Source organism: Rattus norvegicus, chromosome 18 (assembly GCF_021556685.1).
Source record: "Rattus norvegicus strain SHRSP/BbbUtx chromosome 18, alternate assembly SHRSP_T2T, whole genome shotgun sequence".
Taxonomy (NCBI): Eukaryota; Metazoa; Chordata; class Mammalia; order Rodentia; family Muridae; genus Rattus; species Rattus norvegicus.
Genome location: NC_141551.1, coordinates 77,406,988 through 77,420,000, shown reverse-complemented (window position 1 = coordinate 77,420,000; position 13,013 = coordinate 77,406,988).

Here is a 13,013-nt window from a genome sequence, read left to right as displayed (position 1 = left end):
AGGCCACAGCTTTATGATGATAAAATAAATATAGAAACCCGACCTAAGAGCCCCACAAAGATAACTAACAGGAGTGGATAAAAATGGCGAAGATCAGAAAGCACCATTCAACTGAGGTAACAGACATGGAAGAGAAGGAGGCCATGTGCAGTGGCTTTATTCCACCAGCGGTTCCGGAACTTCAGCAAGTGCTATTAGTGTACAAGGAAATTAGCAGAAGCAGAGCTAAGAAAAGATGAGCTAGCCCCAAATTACCAAATTGACCATAAATGAAGTATGGAGGCGGGAAGACGAGTCCCGAGAGAGAAACATTTCAATGCTGATGTTCAACTGTCAAAGAGTTAAGTCTCTTCCAACTGCACAGCGCTTGGCAGCTCCTTTGGGGAGCTAATTTTGCCTTTTGCTTCTGATACAAGAAATGATCTCCTAGAAGGAGGGTTGAGACCGATGCAGGAAAGACATGTGATGGTGTCTCATTCATCGGCTTGTCAGAGAGACATGGGTAATTGCATGAACCCCAGTCATACACACATTCAGGCAAAACTGCTTAACATCACAGAGATTGTGATGAAGATCTTCTAGTGGCTTATACAGAACTCTTACTAGTGAAAATCAAAGCCAGCGTCAGCCCTGTTAGAGTCATGAAATAACTGTAGACAGTGGGAGGCCCAGGCCTTCAGGTCTGAGGAGACACAGGCTCACAGGTTGAGCCGTCTCTGATGGATCAGGAGACTCTTCCTGGCAGAGGCGCATCTTCACTGCACCACCGTTCCCAGGAGTCCTCTAAGTTGGCAAGAAACAGAAGTGGTGGAAGAAATGTCTGAAGAGCTTCTTCTAAGCAAATGACCAATTGAGAATTTAATTCTGGGTGTGCATTTGGAAGGCAACATAATCTCTTTATAAACAGAAGACATTATAGAAATGATTCCCTCCAAGCAAGATGGCTGCCTTAGACATTAATGAAAGCGCATGTCCAGGTGAGTGTGTGTGCTTCTGGTATGGAAAGCACTTAATGAGCTGTGGCTCTTGGTGAAGCAAAGAGAAGCTATATGTCTGGTGGGTACAGTCAGGGTTAATGTAGCCACAGAAAACACTGACCTCCTGAAGCACCACAGACCAACGCTTTGTGATGCATCAAGGGTCATCAGCTGTTCAAACCTAGGTAGACCAGTTAACAAAAGATACTCTAGATCAAATCCAAACTACTGTACTTATCCCAAATTTTACACGGAGATCCTCTAAATCAACAACAACAACAGCAACAACAACAACAACAACAGCGCACCAGAAATCTTCAGTATTCCTTATAAAACTCATGGACCCTTAAGCTAGACTGAACTGTTTCTTAGAAATTCAAGTTGCTCTCTTATCTGCAAGATAAAATAAAGTGTGTATGATGCGAGCGTGTATACACACACACACACACACACACAGAGAGAGAGAGAGAGAGAGAGAGAGAGAGAGAGAGAGAGAGAGAGAGGAGCTGTCTTTGTGCTGTATATTTTGAGAGCTATCTTGCTTATCACAGAATATTTGTTCAACACCTTATTACTGTGGAACTTTCCCAGGTTGTCAAAGACATGAACCTTCTAGAACAGTGGTTCTAGAAGTCTCCCAAGACTCAGTCTATAGGAGAGGTCACATATCAGACATCCTGAATAGTTGATGTTTACATTGCAATTCACAACAGTAGCAAAATCACAGTAATAAGAAGCGTTGAAATACTATTATTGTTGGGGGTCACCACAACATGAGGAACATTATTAAGGGGTCCAAGCTTTAGGAAGGTTGAAGTCCTCTGTTCTAGAAGGTTCCTTGGTAGTCAGTGTGGGAACAGACGTGGGGGAGACAGGGTGAGTGTAGTGGGAGCAATGGAGATAGCATTCCTTTAGATATGGTCTGAAGTCCTGACCACCAAATTGTCTCTCCAGTCCTTAAGTTTTAAGAAGAAACATAAATAAGTCAACACTGGTGCTGTTGAAAGCAAGGCCAAAGATCACTTCATCCAAGAGACGTGCGGGGCGGGGGTGGGGTGGGGGTAGCGGGGGGAGAGGACAAAGAAATTCAGCAGCAGCTAAAGCAGGCCTTCAGAGCAGTGGATGTGTAGGATCACCCGTGTCTGTGTTGGTCAAACAGTAAAGCCAACTATGCAGATTCCCACAAACCTTACTTGATGGCCCAGATCGTCTTGACAACAATGCTGGGCTCTTACTCATGTGAAGCAAAGGACGGTGGAGGCAAGAGGCACGGGAGACACTGTGTCATGGAGAAGTCAGCTCCTCGACACAGAAAAAGAAGCAGCCACTCTCCTCCAGGTCAGACATACTGTGCCAGGAGCCCCTCCCTGTCTCCTCCTCACACAAGCTGCTCTTTGCCCTTAGGGACAGTTTTTCTGCCTTTGTGCTTGGCATTTGCTTGTATAGCTTTGCATCTGAAATTATAATTTAGCTTAATCTGCCTGTTAACTCGAGTAGAATAATTATGTGTGTATTTTTGTGTGACTTCATTATTTTGCAAATTATGTATACATCCTTAAGGTTATTGGGTGTCGCTATGGGCTGGTCTTTGTAGGAGACTGACTCCCATGCTCCTGTACTTTTTCGTGGAAGATGTGAACTTAGACTCAGCCCCCGGGCAAGAAGGTGTTGTGGGGTTTAACTTTCTCTTATAAACGAATATGTCTCGACAGTGGATTTTAAACTAAGACTATCCAAGAACCAAAAAAAAAAAAAAATGTAAAAAACGGAATTCCATTTCTGTGAATGGAAGGAGACACACACACAAATGTTCACACGTACTCTCACACACACTCAAAGGAGTGCATGCAGAAATTCGCATAGGCATACTGCACACAATCGCACATATACACTGGGACTCATAATACTCCTCTGTCACCCCTGCATTCACATGTGTGTCTGCCTTGCTCCCCCTCCATTGCTCACACCCCACTGACCACCAGAGCTCAGGCCTGGCTTCTTAGAATTCTCTTCTTGAATGAACCAGCACACTACAGGCCATCAGCCTTCTCTCTGCTCAGGGAAGGAACACAGAACCCCTGTGGCTTGTGTGTCATCGTGTGGTTGTATGAACCACAATATATTTTTTTAAAGCACAGCCAGGTTTCTCTAATTCCCTCTCTAATCATCACCTGTTTGAAATTATTTTATGTCCAGTCCTTTGATTTGGTCTATGCCCCTGGCATTGTTTAATGGACTAAATCTCTTTGTGTAACATACAATAATAAGACCCTTTTATTTTGAATGCGCTTACCACTAAGAAGTAATCATGTTTAGCCTGGTTTGAACTGTGTGTCGTATATACGTGTACCAAAGCTTTGTATGGCTGCCACTGACACGGTCATGTTTCTGTATCATTTAAAGGCATATTCTTTTGTCAAAAGCAATGGATCCACATGGTAGAAGCGTTGTTATTCTTGAAGGCTTTCAGCAGGAAGGAAGCACTTCCTACATGTGAGTCCCAAACATTTATGGTGTGCCATAAAAGAGATGGCTTCAACACGTCCATGTACAGCAGGCCAGTTACAAGGAGGACAGACTGAAAAGGGAGGGGCGGGGGGCGCTCTGTGCCTCCCCCAGTTTCTCTGCAAGTAGTAGCCACCAGAGGGCGCCAGACCCCTGGTCTGTATGGAGGATTCTAGACCAGGACCACTTACAGTCTCTGGGTAATTGACCCTTGCTTATTCCCAGTGAGGCAGATACACATATATTAAAGCCAGAAATTATCACAGATTACGTAGCCTTTTAAAAATTCCTGGGCAGAGGCCATTAAACAGCAGCTTCAGTTTTATTAGATGATCCTAGATTTGTAAGAGAAAATTAGGTTTGTTGAAGTGAAGTCTTTTGTACACACTCTATATACACATACAGTTCTTCCGAGAGAAAGAATCCCATAGCCGAATGTTTTCCAAGAAACAAGGCATGTGTGTGTGTGTGTGTGTGTGTGTGTGTGTGTGTGTTTGCTTGTGTGTATATGTGCTCATCTGTATGTGGTGGAGAGTTTGAGAATGTTGTTTTCCTACATTTGAATCCCCTAAACACAAATGGAGTTGGAAGCAGGAGGTGCCAGGCTAATGCAGCAAGCAGGTCTACCTGGCAATCAGTGCGTAAATAACTCTGCAAGAGGCCGGGGCCGGACGGGCTGTGCATTCTTCTGCCCAGTGTGTGGCAGCGAACCACTCCACAGCAGGTCTGAAAGCAGGAAGCAGGCAGCTGCCGAATGCTCACTTCATTTCCCCAGTGCTGAGGCACGGAGTTATTATGCACGGTGATAGCTGGGGTTCTCGCAATTATCAAGCCCCGTGAACAAAACACACAGTGACCCCACGAAATCACCCTGAGTGTGCCCTAGATTGCGAACTGCTGTCCAGATGTTTTTCTGCACAGCGAGGGTGTGTGGCATGCATCTGACTCTGAGCATCTGCAAGCGAACTGGCAGAAAGCACAGAGGAAGGGCTGGACCGTGCTGCCGGGGCAGCGGCCAAAACGGATCACATGCAAAACTCCAAGGTCCCATGGGCGGGAAGCCGGTCCGAGAAACGGGTAAAAGCTTTGAAGGTTTGTTTTGTTTTGTTTTGTTTTTGCTTTGTTGTGTTCTGTGGTTTTGAATCAGGGACATGTGTTACCGTAAAACGTGCCGTGTTGAAGACCTTCAACTACAAATCTTTCTGCCTCTAGCTTCAAAGCGCTGGGAATCCGCGTATGGGCTCCACACAGACACTTCAGAGTTTTATTTTGTTACTTTTTTCTCCTCTGGATTGTAGCCAGGTCCTCATGTGTTGTTAAGTGTCTATTATTTCAGTCAGATACACCCAGGCCCACTAAGGGTATTTTCTTTAAATATTGTTTACCCCTAAATGTACTCTTTAAGCACACTGTTTCTCTCATGCAAAGCTTTGTTGAGCTGTTGTGAAAGAGTCGTAAGGCAAGGAAGCAGAGCGAGCAGAGAGAATCCCAGGGCGGGTTCAGCACACACAGGCGAAGCCGCTGCTGCTGTAGGGTCACAATGTTTCCCCGCTGGATTCTGATATTGTAAATTGGCCTTTGGTACTTAAGCATATTGATGGCTTTTATTTTTTCAAGGTGAGAAGGCAGCTTTATGAAAAACCGCTCACCACCAAACAAGATACTGTGGAGGAAAAGAAGGACTGGAGGTGTTTTAAGCCCGCACAGCCCTGTGAGCACCAGCTCCCACGGGCTAGATGCTGAGCCTAAAGTGCCTTCAGCCCAGAGAGAGAGAGGAGTTAGAACTCCTCTCTCCTCAGTCTTTTCAAATGAACACACACAGCTTATGTAGAGTCCACCCATGGCACCCAAGGGTGAGCCTTCCCACCAGCCCCCATGGCTCTACTGGAAAACACAGGGTAAAAAATTCAGGCTCAGCCTCACACAACTATCTTATAAATGAAATCTATGTCATAATTCTTTCCCTCAGAATTAGAGCCTAGGGACAAAGCCTCCGGATGAGCTCCAGGCTGTGAGGTTGCCCATATGGCATTGCGGTGAGGAGAGACGATTTGTGGTTACAGGGTGCATTATTAATTATGCTAGGAGTTCCTCTGGGACATATTCCTCGTGATTTACATAGATCCAATAAAGAATTTCAAACAAGGTCATCCTATGAAAACGTGAACAGCTTAGTGGGATGATGGCCCTAGTGGCTGGCTCCCTTTTCCGCTCTGGGAATGGACTTGGATGCACAAGAAAGACCTGTGGAAGCCCAGAGAAGGAGGAGGAGCAACTGGATCCCAGAGGAAAGTGCACAAAAGAGGGGTGTGAGGGGTACATCGTGCTTCCCAATTCCTTGTCTATTTAGAAGTCCCAGCCATGATCTCCTTGGGTGTTATAAACCTCTCCAGGTTAATATGAACTTGTACTGGACAAGGAAGGACTCAAATTTGGACGATCTGGGTCCTTACAAAGGAAAACAAAGGCACAGTCACCGAGAAAACTAGCATGGCTCCGTGGGATCCCTTGCTAGTGTTCGGTTTGCCCTCATACCCACCATGTCCTGCCCTGCCCATCCCCGCTCAGAAACCCATGTGTACATTATGCACAGACTGAATGCTCATCTTCCTGGGATTCAGGACCCTGGGGGAGCCTCTGCCTCCCTTTCAATGGACCCTGGGATGCCTACAGGGCTTGCAGAAGTCTAGGCCCTGCAGCATACTCTCCTGTTGGAATGAACTGCTAACTTGCACAGTGCGTCTGTGTGGTTCTTGATTTTCATCTCTCAAGAGAGCGGCACGTGAGTGTTCCTCAAAGGCATCTTTAGGGACTGTCAAGGTTGGGGTGAAGGGAGAAACCAAAACAGAGTATGAGTGAACTCCAAATGCCACACTTTAGACAGGGCAAAGAGCCCAGAGGCACCAGAGACAGAGCTGGGGTGTTACTCAGATTCCCCTCTGTTGACATTTACAGTGTCTTTTCAGAAAAACCGATCGATTGGGTGACCATATCCTCTCTGACACCTCTAATCTTCAACTGGAGACTGGCATTTTTAAATTGTCAAACGAGAATATATTTAAAAACACTACAACAATTAGTTAATTACCCAATTAATTAATTAGTGTGAAAAGGTAAAACTGTCCTGACATTCCGTACTGGATCTCCCTTCCCCCAAAGCATCTGCTTCCCTCCTTTTTGTTATCCCCTCCCCCAACAGTCTATTCTCTCCTCTCCCACGTGCAGCATCCTGAACTTCGGTGCTATCTCCATTGCTGGGTTCAACCTTCTCCCTTGGAATCGGGGTGCCTGGCTGTCTAAAGGAGCTGTAGAATGGAGTGCTGCACAGAACAGATCCGCGGGACGGGGCTGCATACAAAATACGTGGAGGATGTTCCCTGCATGCGTGAAGACATTCTCTGCTATTGAGACAACCTTCCCCAAAGCGTGGCGAAAGCACACGCCCTTCTCTACCCCATCACAGGGGAAGCAGGCCCGTGTCTGTGACAGCTGGAGCAAATGGGTAGTGGGGGACCAATCCGGAAGCCCCTTGCTGCACACGTGACATGAGTACTTCCGTACACCGAGCTACAGCAGCCAGCAGCACTGGAGGTCTCTCTGTGGGACCTAGCCCAGTCCTAGCCCAGGCTGTCCAGTTCTCTGCCTGCACAGCAGCGCTGTGAACACTACCCCAGTGTTTTATTTAGCTCATCTAGGAACCTGGATGATCAGTCGACAGACTGACCAGCTGTGAGCTTGGCATTGGCGGATATTTTAAATCAGTTATATTAATTATGGGAGAATTTTATATTCACTCTGCCTTCTCCCCTTAACTCTTCCCAGCTCCGTCTCCACCTTCCTACCCCCACACCTCTGCATTCCTTAAAAAAAATCTTTTTAGTGATTCATGAACTTCAGTTTGTGCTGTCCATACACATCTGCCTACGAGGCCATCCGCTGGTGCCTGCTTGGCCAACTAGGAACCACACTCTTGAAGAAAAATGATTCTCCCTCCCCCAGAAGCCATCGGTTGTCCACAGCTCCTCAGTTGGGGTGGGGAATCACAGTTACCCAGCTAAATCTTCCGCAGGTCGTGCATTGACAACCACAGCTGCTATGAGTCTATGACTGCGGTCACCCTGTCACGTACTGAAGACGCTGTTTTGCCCCGGTCATCCACCACCCCTGGCTTTTAATGTCTTTCTGCAAAGGTAAGAGCGGAGTGGAGATACAGTATGTGCAGAGGTCATTGGAGGTGGTGTGGTATAAGAAGAAACCTGACCCGGCGTTTGCAAGTGGAGACCTTGAAGCATTCTCCTGCCTGCCACTCACCTCATATATGAAGAAGCTGTTAAAAAAAAAAAATCACTTCTCACACCATCAAGCTGTCCCAACACTAAGTAGATGGCTGGCTTCAGCCCATGAAAAATAATAAAACCATATTGCCCACAGGGTCATGGGCAAGAAGGACACCCTACCTCCCACCTCAGGCAGCCCGGCTCCCAGCATCCTGAGCAACCAGCCCTTGATTTGCAGGCAAATGCCATTGGGCTTTAGTGGAGCACATTTTAATGAGCCCACGTTGCGATATTGTGTTTTAAGTGGTGGCTTCTGATTCTTCACAGTTATGTCCACTAATTAGAAGCATATGATCAGGCTGGTTGTCTCCTGGCTATAAATCATAACACATATCCATAGTCGCATGAGTTTTACCGTCTGTAAAGCGGCCCTTATGCAAACAGTAATATTCGGTGTGTCATTAGCGTATAGAGGCAATTAATTCTCCACATGATCAAAGGCAAGAATGCCCTTCCCTTCCATATCTGGTTTATTTATGTGTTCTCATTAATTATGCCTAATTTTCTGTTGGCACTTCTCTTCCTAATGTAATTCAATTTAGGCATATCTTTCTGGAGACTTATTAATAGCTAGGGTCATTTATATTGTGTAGCACAAATATTTTATAATCCACTAATCTTGACAAAAAGGCAATGACTTCCTAATAAAAAATGTATGAGGAGTAATGGTCCCCTATTAATAACTTATTAGGTCAGATCACACAGTTTGAAGTGTCTATTACACTTTAATTTTATCAGATTTCTTCCTTCGGAATTCGCCACGCCTGTCCTATCTTTGGATTGCGGTTAGTTTTAGCCCTGCTCCTGCCCCAGAGACTGGGACGATGATCCCTGGCTCTGCCTGTGCAGGAGTAGGTAAAGGTCTCAGACCTGCGTCCTGCAATTTCCATAGAGAAGAGAGAGGCCTTCTGTTCACCTTACAGTGCTCTTCCTTGCTTACCAGCAAGGGTGGTCATTGATCGATGTGGCCTTTCAACAATAGACTCCTTCCCGAGAAAATACACACATAGGAAATTCAAGTATTATTCAAGGAGATTGGTAGAAATCCCAGAATGGATCTACAGGCTTCACAGGAGTCAGGAGTAGAGTATGACCTGAGGTTAAACCCCACTGTCTGTGTGTTCTCTCTGTGTTCCCTAATAACAGGACCCAGGCAAACCCCGTTTTCTAAAACTGCTGTGCTGTGGCCGCAGACCAAAAGCAACTACATTTATCTTTCGACGTTATCTAAACTAAGGACGGGGCAATGTCTCAGTGGCTAGCACTTGCTGTACAAAGTGAGAGGACTAGACTTTAGACCCTCAGACCCACACAGAAGCAGAGTGGGCACCGTGGACCATCTATAATTCCACAGAGGCAGAGACGAGGGAGTCCCAGGGCAAGCCAGAGAGCAAGAGGGACCTTCTCTGTTAGCTCTGATTGAGGGACTCTGCCTCAGTGAATAAAGTTTGAGTTCCAACATGAACCCCAGTTTTCGACATGCATGCCCGCCCACAAGCACATGTCACAGAGTACACGTGTGCTCACCAGCATGCAAGCATACCCATACCACACTCTTGTGGAAATGAAAACTGAAGAAGAGATAGTTCTTTAATGTAGGTGTAAATATACTTCTGTCAGCAGACCTGGTGTGGGTAGAGCAGAACCATTGCCTTCAGATGATATTGGATCTAGAGAGAGCAAGACCAGGATGTATTCGGGGACAGTGCTGGGTATTTTAGGAGACTTGTCAAAAATTCTTCCCATCTTTCAGTGAGGGAACTGGGTTGAGTTAATCTCAAGTCCCTTTGAAGTTGAGTTTTATGTGTCTGAGTCTGATAAACGTGTATGAATGTATAAAAGCAAAATAAAATACTAGAATTTCCCCATAGCTGTTTTTTAAATATTATTTATCTAATGTATATGGGTACCCTGAAGCTGTCTTCAGACACACCAGAAGAGAGCATCAGATCCCATTACAGATGGTTGTGAGCCACCATGTGGTTGGTGGGAATTGAACTCAGCAACCCTCTGGAAGAGCAGGCAGTGCTCTTGTCTGTTGAGCCATCTCTCCAGCTCCCCCATAGCTTTTTATACGTGAGAAAGGCTGTTCTTGGGGAATGGTGGTAGAGTAGCCCATGTAGGAACTGGAGAAAGGAGCTGGGTGACCTGTTCAACTGACCACAATCTCCCAAGTGTTTCCAGTAGTCTTCGTGCTACCTGTGGCCAACAAGCCCAGAGGACCAGGGCTACTTATTGAAGTATGATGCATATTACCACATCGTTATCTGGTAGATAACACACAGACTATATGCAGACTCACACGCACATACACATGCATGGCATGTTGAACACATGTTGAGATGAGAAGACAATCGTGGGAGTCAATTCTCTCTTTTACCATGTAGACTTCCAGGACTGAACTCAGGTCTTAGTGCCAGGTGACACTAACAGGCTCCAAGAACAGTTTTGAGAACAGGTGATAGTATTTAGAGCAACTTAAGGTTGACTCTGAAACATTGTGATCAAAGACCAAAATGAATGCTGTGATGTTCAGGCTTCAACTGGATCTTGAGTCTCCTAGGAGATATACCTCTGGGCATTCGGTGAGAATCAATCCTGAGGGTTAACCAAGGAGGAAAGACCTACTCTGGAGCCAAACCTGAGGCTTAAATTAAACACAAGGTTGGGGTTGGGGGCAGGCCAAAAGCTCCTGTTCCAGTCCTCTGCTTCCTGCTCCACTGAGACGAGAGTGGGCATCTCCATGCTCCCGCTGCCACAAGGAATTGTGCTCTCCAATCAGACGCCAGAATAATCCCATCGCCTGTGACATTATTTATTTTCAGGTATTTCGTCATAAGAATGAGAAGGGAATCAAAATGACACAGCAATACAGTCGCCGTCACATTTGTTCTTATGATCAATCTGTCCTTGGCAGAACACTACTAATTTGGAATAATACATAACCAAACGTCTTCATGAAAACATGCCCAACTTATTCTATTACCGCACTGATTGAGCTTCAAAGGAAAGCCTTTAGCAAAATGTTTACTCCAAGATTAATTTCTATGTTCTTTAAAGATATTTTAATTTGGTTTAATCTTAAAACTTTTTTTTTTAATTCTCTCTACTGTTTCCATTTTCATTATAAATCCATCCTCTGAGGCTGGAAATACAGCTCAGTAGTGGAGTGTCTGCCTACATGAGAAGCGCCCTGGCTTCAATCTTTAGCATCACAGTGAATAAATTAGAGGGAAACAAAAAGCCAGAACTTAGCAGTAAACATCGTCGTGTTCCAAAAGACTTGTTGATCTAATGAGCTGGGTAGTATTCACTAGTGTGATGGGAGTCTGTGCAAGATGTGCATATTACACTTGGTGTGTGTGTGTGTGTGTGTGTGTGTGTGATGTGTGGTGTGTGTGTGTGTGTGTGTGGTGTGCGTGTGATGTGTGGTGTGGTGTGTGTGTGTGGTGTATGTGTGATGTGTGGTGTATGTGTGTGTGTGTGTGGTATATGTGTGATGTGTGGTGTGTGTATGTGTGTGTGTGTGGTGTGTGGTGTGTGTGTATGTGTGTGTGTGTGGTATATGTGTGATGTGTATGTGTGTGATGTGTGGTGTGTGTGTGATGTGTGGTGTGTGTGTGGTATATGTGTGATGTGTGGTGTGTGTATGTGTGATGTGTGGTGTGTATGTGTGTGTGTGTGTGTGGTGTGTGTGTGGTGTATGTGTGATGTGGTGTGTGTGTGTGTGGTATATGTGTGATGTGTGGTGTGTGTATGTGTGTGTGTGTGGTGTGTGGTGTGTGTGTATGTGTGTGTGTGGTATATGTGTGATGTGTGTGTGATGTGTGGTGTGTGTGTGATGTGTGGTGTGTGTGTGGTATATGTGTGATGTGTGGTGTGTGTATGTGTGATGTGTGGTGTGTGTATGTGTGTGTGTGTGTGTGGTGTATGTGTGATGTGTGGTGTGTGTGTGGTATATGTGTGATGTGTGGTGTGTGTATGTGTGTGTGTGTGGTGTGTGGTGTGTGGTGTGTGGTGTGTGTGTATGTGTGTGTATGTGTGTGTGGTATATGTGTGATGTGTGTGTGTGTGATGTGTGGTGTGTGTGTGATGTGTGGTGTGTGTGTGGTATATGTGTGATGTGTGGTGTGTGTATGTGTGTGTGTGTGGTGTGTGGTGTGTGGTGTGTGGTGTGTGTGTATGTGTGTGTATGTGTGTGTGGTATATGTGTGATGTGTGTGTGTGTGATGTGTGGTGTGTGTGTGATGTGTGGTGTGTGTGTGGTATATGTGTGATGTATGATGTGTGTATGTGTGATGTGTGGTGTGTGTCTGTGTGTGTGTGTGGTGTGTGTGTGGTGTGTGTGTGATGTGTGGTGTGCGTGTGTGTATGTGGTGTGTGGGTGGTATGTGTGGTGTATATGTGTTTGTATGTGGTGTATGTGTATGAGAGTGTGGCATGTGTATGTATGGTGTGTGTATGTGAGAGAGAGTGTGTGTATGGTTGTGTGTGAGAGAGAGAAAGAGAGAGTGTGTGTGATGTGTGGTGTGTATGTGTGTGTGTGTGTGGTGTGTGTGTGTGATGTGTGGTGTGTAGTGTGTGTGAGTGTGTGCATGTGTGTTTCTTCCCAGCATACTCCTTAAGAGCATCCTTTGGACAGAGGCATCTCTATTAATAACCTTTCTAAGAGTCTATTTCTTTGGCCCCCAGTTATCTACATTGTTCATTCACTCCACAAGCAAGCAGAGTGGGTCTAGACCACATGACTCAGAAGAAAGGAAACCAGTTAGGCTCTCAGTGCCAAGAATAGGCGGGGCCTCCTCTTGGATCAGCATGTCTCTGTCCTGAAGTCTTTCTGGTGAAAGGGCACTTCTTCTGTCAGTCCTTCTACCATTGGAAACGGCTGTTTCTGTGCTCGCCTTGGCTCAGGTAGAGTATAATCACAGCCATAATTCAACCCAGACTGGAGAGAACAATGAATGGAGGACAGCAGCTTGCCGGGGAGTGAGCAGGCAGAGAGTCAGAAGACAAGCTGTCCACTGTGGCGGAATGGGCTGGTCAGCTGACTGCAGGAACTCCACACATGGGGACACATTTACAAAGGGTCAGAGAACATCAGATGACCAGTGTACATGCTGGAGAGGGATGTAGCCAAAAATGAGGATCATTATTTTGTCAGTAGGACCACTCATGGGCTGGCAGTCCTTGGGTG